The following is a 10,786-nucleotide window of genomic DNA, read 5'->3' as shown; positions in this document are numbered from 1 at the left end:
TGTAAATAAATGTCAATTCAATATGTGTAGTTATTTACTCGCTGCATGTGTGGTATTGATGGCAGAATAATATCGCAACCGGTTATTCAGAGTATCCGAGAAAGGTCGAACATAAATTCATGAAATTTTCATAAACCCCATCATTGAACACGAATTTTATTTTATCGTTTTGACATTATTTTCTTATATTTTTTCCCAGTGTTGAATGGTTATGACTGGCTGAACAATGGTTGAAATAAAAATCTTGTACAGTTATTAACAAACTGTAGTTTGACAGATTGACTTGTTGATTAAGAGTCCAATTATGATTTATATTCAGCCATACGATTATTTATGTTTTGCATTGAGTAAGCCATAACTTACAAATCAAGGATGGCGCGGATGGCAACGTTACCGGCGGATGATCAAATGTCAGCAGTTCGAGACCCGATTTAGGAAAATTTTAAAATGATTACATATATGAAAATAGCAATTGCAATACGTTTAATGGAGATCTTGATCATGTTACTCTCAATGCGTTATTATTTTCGAAGAATTTACATGTAGCTGAATTAAGGCTAAGTAAAATGCTTATTAAAGGTTTAACGAATCAGGTAATAAAGTTGTTTTTCAAAATGAGATGTTGAAGCTGTGTAACTTCTCCAAAATTGTGTGAACAAAGCCTGAACAGAAGTTGCGATAAGAAATAGTACAGACATAATTCAACACAGTGCTGAACTAAATCATCACATTGATGTTAGTTAAACTAGTGAATGTTTGTTGGGATAAAGGATTTTGATGGAATCCTTCAAGGATTCGTACCGAAGGATAATTTCTAAATGAGTTATTTCAAGTATATTCACCAAAAACCAAACTGGTTTCCTACCCACCGCTTCCAGCATCCGAACGTAAATGCGTGAAAAGCTGCTCAAATTAACCGCCAAAAGCAGCACAATATGAGTCAACTTTCTAGAATCCGAACGGCGAAAGGCATCAATGGTTTAATTTCTCGAAATTAAGTACCTCCATCGAAAAAGCGAAAAAGTATTTGCGATAAGCGTATACTGCCGTTATACGCATAACTGTCCCATGTATATAGGAATCCCAGCAAACATGGGACAAATATGCGTATGGCGGCAGTATAGTAGGTGGTAGTAACAAACATCTTTCTTTATCAATGGTACCAAATCGTTTTTCGTACAATTTTCCTACTTTTAAGAAAACTCGCGTTAAAATGTAAAATTTTTGGTGTTGGTCTGGTTGTTGTTCGCGCATATACTTTTATGAGCCGACAACTGTTGATTCAAAAAATGTTCCGCCAGAACCCAACAGATGTCGCATTTCGTCAAGTTTGATAGATTGGTCGCCCTATCTTCGTCATTTTCCGCGTTGCGTGCACATTATTTTCTTCGTCCAAATTTACTTTTTACTATATTTCTTTTGCGCCTTCTTTCGTAATGCATTCGACTGTCGTTCTTGGCGTTTGGCCGTGCGGAAGGTGCAACAATCTCGTCTCGACGTTTTCGTCCGTCGCTGGGTGCAAGTTTCGCTGTGTATTTTGTGTGTTTCAAATTCCGGAAAATTGCTTTTCTTCGTGACCAATTTACGGCTCACCGAAAAGAGTGAATATCGCTCTGATTGCTTACAGTGATTTCCAGTTCGAAAAAATGATTACAGTCGTGTAATTACGGGAAGCATTTTCTTCAATTCGAAGATCCGAACAAGGAATATTTTCCTTAAAAGTGAAATTGCATAAAAATGCCTGGTGCTTGCTGAGTGTTTCAGTGGTTACAACTGGGCCGTGAATCCGCACCGACCGGTGACCGTAATATATGAAGCGTTTTCACGACGAAGAAGAGCATCAAGAAAAATAATGGCCAGCGGTAGTGAAATTTGGTGATTGTGTAAACAGGTTGCCAGGGGGCGGAGAATTACCTTGAAAGTGTGCCCCCCATAAGACGGCGTTAATCGGAATTGCAGATCAGAATGTCCCAGCAGTATCGGCATCATCATCAGCAGCAGTACCAACAGCAACAAGAGTACCGCCGTAGAAAACAGCAGGTTGGTGCGATGGGGATGGGCATCTTTGTAATTGGGAAAAGCCTTGTGCAAGGGGATGGATGGAAGGAGGTGGCCTTTCCGTATTAGAGCATTACGCTCATTTAGTAGTTAAGGTGTGTATCACGTATAGCTTTGACGGGTTTCAATATTGATGGCAATCAATCGATTCGTAAACTGAAACATGAACTTCCAATAACTATTGGTTAGCAGTGAAATTTATGACGTAGGTAGAACCCACATGCGAGGATGTCAGAGTGTTACGAAACATGTTGATATATCTATACATATCTCGATTATCATATCGCACAAGAATCCGTTAATCTCCTGTCTACATCTTTTTCTCTTGTCTGCTTTCTGTTATTGCTTATCGTATATATAGGTAAATATGACACCCAGATGTCACAACTGAATTAGAGCATGGAAACTTTCCACCAATAGGTTCTTGTTGTTACCTAGAAATCAAATCGAAATAATCTATGAAATTAAGTCAGGTAGCAACTTATCTCCCTAATAAATCACACGTACGTAGGTATAAGAGGTCTCCATTTAGCCTTGCGAACTAAGGATTAGAATTGCCAATCCAGAGATTGCAGGTTCGATTCACTGTCCGGCCGAGGATGTTTTCGAAAACATTCTCAGATTCCTGGGAAATAGTGTATCCGTTGTATATGCCACACTTTACATAATCATGCAATAGACAGGCCTAGAAAAGCTTTCAATTAATAATAATTCTCGGGTACTTATTCAAAAGGACGTATGTGATTTTGTAAACAAAGATTCATACAATGATTTGTCCAATCCGATGGCACTCCCACGCAAACCAACACCACGAACAGGTAGCCGAAGGCTCCCCCTACCTGTCGTGGTGATGGTTTGCGTGGGAGTGCTATCAGATTGAAGAAATCAACGTTTTAATCTTTGTTTACAAAATCACATACGTCCTTTTGAATAAGTACCCGAGAATTGTCGAAATGCTAACAGAATTCAAAAACTAATAAATCCTAACTATATTCCGCCTTCTTTATCCGTGCGGTAAGTTGCGCGGCTACAAAGCAAGACCATGCTGAAGGTGGCTGGGTTTGATTTTCGGTCCGGCCTAGGAAACTTTCCGGTTGGAAATTTTCTCGACTTCCCTGGGCATAAAAGTATCTTCCTGTTAGCCACAGGGGAAGATCCATTATTACGGTAAGGCAAAAATTGGAAATTTTCAACCCCCTTCCCCCTGTGTCATACTTTAATGAAGCATTTTAAATTTGAGTATGTATTGTCACACTTTGGACAAACCCCTCCCCCTCTAAGCATTACGTACATTATGGATAGTCCCTAGTTGACACACAACTCCGGATCTCGTATTGATGCCGTTCGGAACCGCCATGAAGATTTGTTCCTCCAGGTCGCCATGAAGTAACGCTGTTTTTTTATTCCTTTATTTATTTGTTAGGCACTCTGTGTTACTTAACCGCTACTGTGCCGAGATCTACTGTGATATTCTGCTGTACAGAATCTACACAGAATCTATTTTTAGATTTCCATTACCATTATTGTTGTCGGTGCCAGTCCATCTCGTCGTGAGTCCATTGTGTCCGTTTGTCCATATCGTGTATCCATTGATCGTTGCATTGTTCGGTTGCCATTTATCCGGGTAACGTTGGAGGAATGCCTCCGAGAAGAACAATTTGTCAGTCGTCATCAGGCAGCCGTGACAATAAGGCGCGTACCCCAAACGCCACTGTATGGGCTGCGGATCCGGCGACTGACGAGGGTTTGGTGGAGGGGCTGGGAATCGAACCCATGACCATTCGCTTGTAAGGCGAACGTGGAAGTAACGCTGTCTTGACATCCATTTGGTAGAAATGGAACCCTTTCTGAACACCGACTGCTAATACAATACGAATTGTCTCCAACTTCGCAACAGGCGCATAAGTTTCAGTGTAGTCAAGGCCGGCTTTCTGTGAAAAATCTTTAACGACCATCGCTTTGTGTCGTATATTACTCCCATCTTCAACTTCCTTTTTGCGAAAAATCAACTTTGACTGGAGTGGTTCGACACTGGTCGGGCAGGGTACCAGTTTTCACACCTTGTTGGCGATTTCTCAAGCGATTCTCACCTCAAGCGATTTCAGTTCTTCATCAACTAAAGCCAGCCACTGATCTCGGTCATCACGCTTCTCCAAATTATTGTAGGATACAAGAGGATCTGAAGATATTGAAATCGTACTAACTGAGGTTGCTCGAAACCAGGTTAAAAAGCCAACAACTTACCTGGAAGCCTGCGCTCCCGTTCGTCACGCCTAGTAATACTTACTTGATACTTGATGGGCTACAGCTCTTTGATGAACCTACGCCGAATGGAGTATCCTTCTCCACTGGACTCGATCCTGGGCCAATCGCTTCCAGTCGCCCTGAACATTGAGCGCCCTCAGGTCCTCTTCAACTGCAAAAAGCCATCGTGTCCGCGGCCTTCCACGAAGTCTGCGGCCTCTCCCGGGTTCTCTACTAAATATTATCTTCGCTTGACGTTCTTCCGGCATACGAACAACGTGACCAGTCCACCGTAGTCTGCCGTGTTGAATAAGCTTAATAATATCCAGCCCTTTATACACCTGGTACAATTCGTGATTCATGCGGCGCCGCCAGATACCGTTCTCCTGTTTACCGCCGAGTATTGTCCGCAGCACCTTACGCTCAAACACTCCGAAAGCTCTCCGATCAGCCTCCTTTAACGTCCATGTTTCATGGCCGTATAAAGCCACCACAAGAATCAGAGTAGTATACAGCGCGAGTTTTGTTTTCGTTTGCAGGCTATGAGACTTAAGCTGGTTACGAAGCCCGTAATAAGCCCGATTTGCAGCTGCAATACGCCTTTTCACCTCGCGGGTAACATCATTATCGCACGTCACTAATGTTCCAAGATACACAAATTCTTCTACCACTTCAAACTTTTCACCATCCAGTACCATTCCCTGTAGACAGTAGATTCGAGAGTGCATCACCCTGCTTTAATCCATCTAAGGTAACAAATGACGTCGATATTTCATTCGCAACCCTTACACTTGATTTCGATCCATCCAACGTTATACGAATCAGCCGTATCAGTTTCGCCGGAAAACCATGTTCAAGCATAATTTGCCATAATTCATTATGTTTCACTGAATCGTACGCCGCCTTGATATCAATAAACAGATGATGTGTCTGCAAGTTGTACTCCCGGAATTTATCAAGGATTTGTCTCAGGGTAAACATGTGATCCGCCGTTGATCGGCCCTCACGAAAACCTGCTTGGTATTGGCCGACGAAGGACTCTTCAAGCGGTCGCAATCTATTGAACAGAATACGGGACATAATTTTGTACGCCGAATTAAGGAGGGTTATTCCTCGGTAATTGGCGCACTCCAGTATGTGCCCTTTCTTGAAGAGAGGGCAAATGAGGCTGTCCAACCAGCTAGCAGGCATTTCCTCGTCCCATATGTATCACTGCCATGTTTGAGTAGTTCAGCCGGGAGCTGGTCCTTCCCCGCACAGGCCTGGTAGCGAGTCACTTTTTAGTGACTTGGTCACTATTTTGAGTCTAGTCACTAAAAAGTCACTATTTGCATCCAAAAGTCACTAAAGTCACTATTTTTCGGAAAATGGTCACTAAAGTCACTATTTTTGCATTGCATATTGTAAAAAAATCAAAATAAAAATCATTTGTACCTACTATTGTTATCAACCAAATCAAATGTGAATCTGGTAAGCAATATATAAAATTTGGGAAACATGCACCAAAAAAGTTCCAAGTGTGTTGTGAGGTTCGTGAGTTGTCGAACCGTGAGGTTGTTTCCGATTAATATCGACTATGATCTTTTTCTTCACGAATGGAATTTGTTGCGAAAGGTTGACCTCGTGTATATAGTACCGAATTGAGGAGTATTGGAACTAGAACCACGTCTGTTGGTGAGCGGTTATACCCCCCGGTGACAAAGATAGTGAACAGCCTCAGTTTCATCACATGACAATGATGTTTGATGTTTCTCAACGTTAGGAAGAATAATGAACGATAAGGGCGTCGAAGACAAAAAATAGATGCATCATGATTGTTTAATTCGTTCATGATTGTTAAGGGTCTGTCTCGTTTGGAGAAATTTTCTGATATTAAACTTAAGGTGACTCGGGGAGGCATTAAACACCGTGTTATTTTTCCTATCTTTTGTCTCTTTCGAGCATTTTCATCTCGTAACTTTGGGGCGGCGTATTTAGGTTTTCAGTTGTTTGATGTAACTGTAAATGTATCAGCATGTAGATCACGAGCAAGCACGCGCCGGTGATACTTTTTCAAAATCATATTTGTTGCAGAGTCTATTATATAGAGTTACGCAAAGAGGATCTTCTTACACTTATTCTGAATGATCTTCTTGTTATTCTGTTTGCAACTTTCATTGTTGTTCAACCCTTAAAGTGACTTCACGGGAGTGTTCACTGCTAAAGCTTTTTAATTCGATAACCAAGTCACCCACAGAGTGCAAACACGTGAGTTTCTTGTTGCTGCTTTATTGGGGGGTGTATTGAAGTTTTTTGAAGCTGTTTCTAGAACAAATCTAATACATTTCAATTTATGCGTTTTAATTCCCCATTAAAAATCATTAGGCGATAACAATACTTCCGCCTTACCAACAAGCATTTGTTTACTTTGCTCGATAGGTAGACAGTTTGACAGTTCAATAGGTAGATTTGGCTTCACTCTTTGCGTAACTCTATATATGATAGACTCTGATTTGTTGTAGAGAAAAAATTAAGCGTCAATGATGAAAATGATGACGATTTGATGATTGTTCGTGCTTCCCGTGTCACCTTAAAACTGACATTTGTATAATTATCAAATAACCCTGCTCGAAGAGCAAGATTACTTTCGACAGATATCGAATCATTTTTCATCAATTTCTCATTGGAATTGCTGGGTAGCACCAGCCATTATTATGACCGGGTGATTTTTAATTTTTGAACTGTCACTTTTAAGTTTAATTCTCCAAATGAGACAGACCCTAAATCGGCCCTGCAATCCTTCGGGAAAAGTCTCGAAAAAGAAATTGTAGAGCAAGTTATTGATTAATGGCTTCTTCAAAAAGAAAAACAAAATGAAACGACGCTGCTTATTTTTGCTAACGAGGGTGTTCATTTTTACTATAATTTAGTGCCCCTACCTCCGGTAAGATTTGTAAGAAAAAAGCTCATGGTGTAATTAAAAACTTGTGATTGAAATTATTTTCGAAATATTTATTCTGTTTATTAACAATTAAGAATACCCAAAAAACTAGTGTGGAGGTGAATGAATTAGTCGGTTTTTATAAATCTAAAATAAAACAATTATTATTAGATTTAAAGGATTTTTTTTTTGACTTGAGATTATTTGGCCACCCATTTTTATTAACTTCAATACTAAAGTCTGCCATTTAGAAATTATAGTTTATTAGAATTTCTGGAATTCTAATAAAAGACCATGATTTTATTGGATTTTAAAAATTTTCCTTAGAATGCCACGTCGAGTCCAAAATATCAAAAACTTCATTTAAATTTGTTGTTAAACCATAGTTTAATAACAGGTAAAATCGTATTTTTTAAATTTCTCTATTTAAATTATTTTATATTTTTCAAACAAATGGTCGGGGTTCAGGCAAACCGTACCAAGCGGCTTTTTAACTGACTTGTATTTTGTTGTTTTTGCCTTTTCTGATTTGTGATAGCATTCTAGATAAGGATTTCAAAAATCAAACACTAGTTTGTAATCTACAAATTATATCTTAACAATGCTAATGCAACTATCCCCGGTTTAAAGCTTCATGCAAAAGTCACTATTTGGTCACTTTTTCTGCAATTGAAAGTCACTATTTGGTCACTTTTTCGTCATCGTTGGTCACTAAAGTCACTATTTTGAACGGCATTCATCGCTACCAGCCCTGCCCGCAGCCTTATTGGTTTTCAGCTCTTTAACAGCTTTTTTAACCTCATCTAGTGTAGGCGACTCCAGAGCTTGTCCATCGTCGCTAATATTTATTCTGCTCACCGATGCACCGTCACTTCCACTATTCAACAATGCAAGACAAAATTTTCAAAACGACTTATCTGTTTTTGTAAACAAAGATTCAAACGACGATTTGACGAATCTGATAACTCTCCCACGCAAACCAATACCATGAACAGGTAGCGGAAACCTTCACCTACCTATTAGTGGTGCTGGTTTGCATGGGAGAGCTATCATATTCGTCAAATCGTCGTTTGAATCTTTGTTTACAAAAGCAGATAAGCCGTTTTGAAAATTTTGTCTTGAATGTTTCGAAGTGTTGTTTCCTCCTAGCAGTCACTTCGGTTTTATCTGTCAGCAAATTCCCTTGTTGGTCGTTGCACATGACGGGAGATGGCGCTGTCTTTCTCCGCACGCCATTGACAGACTCATAAAACCTTCGCATATCGTTCTGCTCCATTTTTTCCTGCGCCTCACTAATAACTTGTTCTTCGTACTCCTTCTTCTTCCTGCGGTGGGTTCGTTTTTCGGCTGCTCTTGCTTCCTTGTACCGATCTCTATTCGATCGGGTACCCGACACCAACATCCGGCTTCTGGCAACGTTCTTCTCGTCTGTCACTCTCTGACACTCCACATCGAACCAACCCGTCCTGGGTCGCCTCTGTGCAGTGCCTACCACTTCTCGTGCTGTTGTGCTCACCGCTCCATGTATCGACTCCCATAGATCGTTAATGTTGAGGCTAACATTGATTGTACTTATCCGTTCGTCGAGCTTCTGGCGGTACTCAGCCGATACTCCTTCCGCCGACAATCGCTGGATATTGTAACGCATCGTTCGCTGTGATCTTTCGTTTGATACAGTTGACAACCGTGATCGAATTTTACTGACAACGAGGTAGTGATCAGAGTCAATGTTCGGACCTCTGAATGTCCGCACATCGATAACATCCGAGAAATGGCGCCCATCCACCAGATCATAGTCTATCTGGTTGCAAGTTTCACCATTTGGGTGTCTCCAGGTGTGCTTTCGGATGTTCTTTCGTGCAAAGTAGGTGCTACTGATGCCCATCCCTCTGGCAGCAGCAAAATTTACTAGCCGTAGGCCGTTGTCATTGGTAGCGGAGTGAAGGCTCTTTCTACCGATTATGGGACGGAAAAAGTCCTCTCTACCGACCTGAGCGTTAGCGTCTCCGATAACAATTTTCACGTCATGCTTTGGGAACTCTCCATAGGCTTTATCAAGACATTCATAAAACCTGCCCTTCACGTCGTCGGATTTATCGTTTGTCGGTGCGTAAACGTTGATTGGGCTGTAATTGAAGAATTTGCCCCGTATCCTCAACACACAGATTCGTTCGCTAATGGGTTTCCACCGCATCACTCGCTTCATCTGCTTGCCCATCACTACGAAACCAACTCCATGCTCTGCTTTTCCGCCGCCGCTGTGATAGATGTTATACTTGAATGCAGTGTTGGTCGTGGGGTCCACGGCTCTGAATTCACGTTCTCCGGATCTAGGCCATCGGACTTCTTGAATAGCGGTCACGCTCACTCCAACCTTCTGCAGTTCATGAGCCAGAAGGCTCACTCGTCCAGGTTCATTTAGGGTCCTGACATTCCAGGTACCGAGTTTCCAATCATAGTCCTTATTTCGTTGCCGGGTCGGTTGCCAAAAATAACGTTCTCTTTTTCTTCTATCTCCATTTTTCGTGGTATTTGAGAGGCTTCAGTAAGCTACCTTACCGGGGTCACGTTACCTACATCGCGATGATGGGGCTGCCACCTTAGGTATAGCTGACGCGATACAGCATTTCGTTAATCAGCTGCTGGGTACCAGGCAGACGCTGTTTGAGGCGCACTTCCTGGTGAACAGACGCTCGAGGCGTACCTTCTCACTCTAGCTGATGTCAGAAGGACAACAGTGCCCAGGCTGCACTACCAGCTAAGTACACAACCCTTAGCTGGCGGTCTTTTGTCATCGGACGACCCGTGGAAGCGTGAGATAGGGACTTGTGGGGACCAGAGCTCTGTTGGGCGTTTCTTCCTTGATGTCAACCTACCATTTTGCAGCAGAATTGATTATGTGATTCTAAAATGCATTTGGGGCTAAAGTATGATTGGTTTGCCAGTTTCGACTCTTCCTCATCAAAGTGACTAATTATTGCATGTGAAGGTGGGAGTGTACCAAATTTCGATGGTTAATGCACCGTTTTTTTCGCTAAGGTTATAATCATATACCCTTCCTTGTTGCTTATAAAGCCGCCTGAATCATCACATGTCACATGTATGGAATTTCCGTTGAAAATCTAAATTACTGCGTGCTTTTACCCACGTTGCTTGCAGACAATATAATCGTAGTGAAATTATCTGTGGAATTTTGCTACATAGTCTGCAGCTTATCTCTCCCAAATGAATCACGTTTTACCAAATGTGTTGTGCTTGTTGATATTTTTAACTAATCGTTTCCTGTTTTGGTCTTTCAGTCTGTTAGTCTTCGTTTAGGCTATCTCATTTGTTTGAGTTGCTAACTCAGTCGAACAACCTGGGCGTAAAAATAAACATAACTAACCTCACCTCAGAAAACATGAATGTTCACCATCTCTTTTCCAATACAATACATATATCTCACATGACTGCAGTAAATAATCTATCTATTGTGCGTTATATGTTTATATGGAACTTATGCCTAATTTTCATTATTAAAATTTTCACTGTTATTAATTAAAGGCTTTTCTATGCCTCCCATTG

At 41.1% G+C, this 10,786-nt stretch overlaps 1 protein-coding gene across 2 annotated transcripts in view; it reads left to right on the top strand.

The window, feature by feature from the left end:
• Positions 1–1,439: 1,439 nt before the first annotated feature.
• Positions 1,440–10,786, top strand: part of LOC134213013 (uncharacterized) — a 46,470-nt gene continuing 37,123 nt past the window's right edge. For both annotated transcript variants that reach the window (XR_009979386.1, XM_062691459.1), the window contains exon 1: positions 1,440–2,040. The gene's annotated coding sequence lies outside the window, so the exon portion shown is untranslated. The remainder of the gene's footprint in view (positions 2,041–10,786) is intronic.

This window comes from Armigeres subalbatus, chromosome 2, assembly GCF_024139115.2.
Source record: "Armigeres subalbatus isolate Guangzhou_Male chromosome 2, GZ_Asu_2, whole genome shotgun sequence".
Classification (NCBI taxonomy): domain Eukaryota; kingdom Metazoa; phylum Arthropoda; class Insecta; order Diptera; family Culicidae; genus Armigeres; species Armigeres subalbatus.
This window is presented reverse-complemented; position numbering and strand designations above follow the sequence as displayed.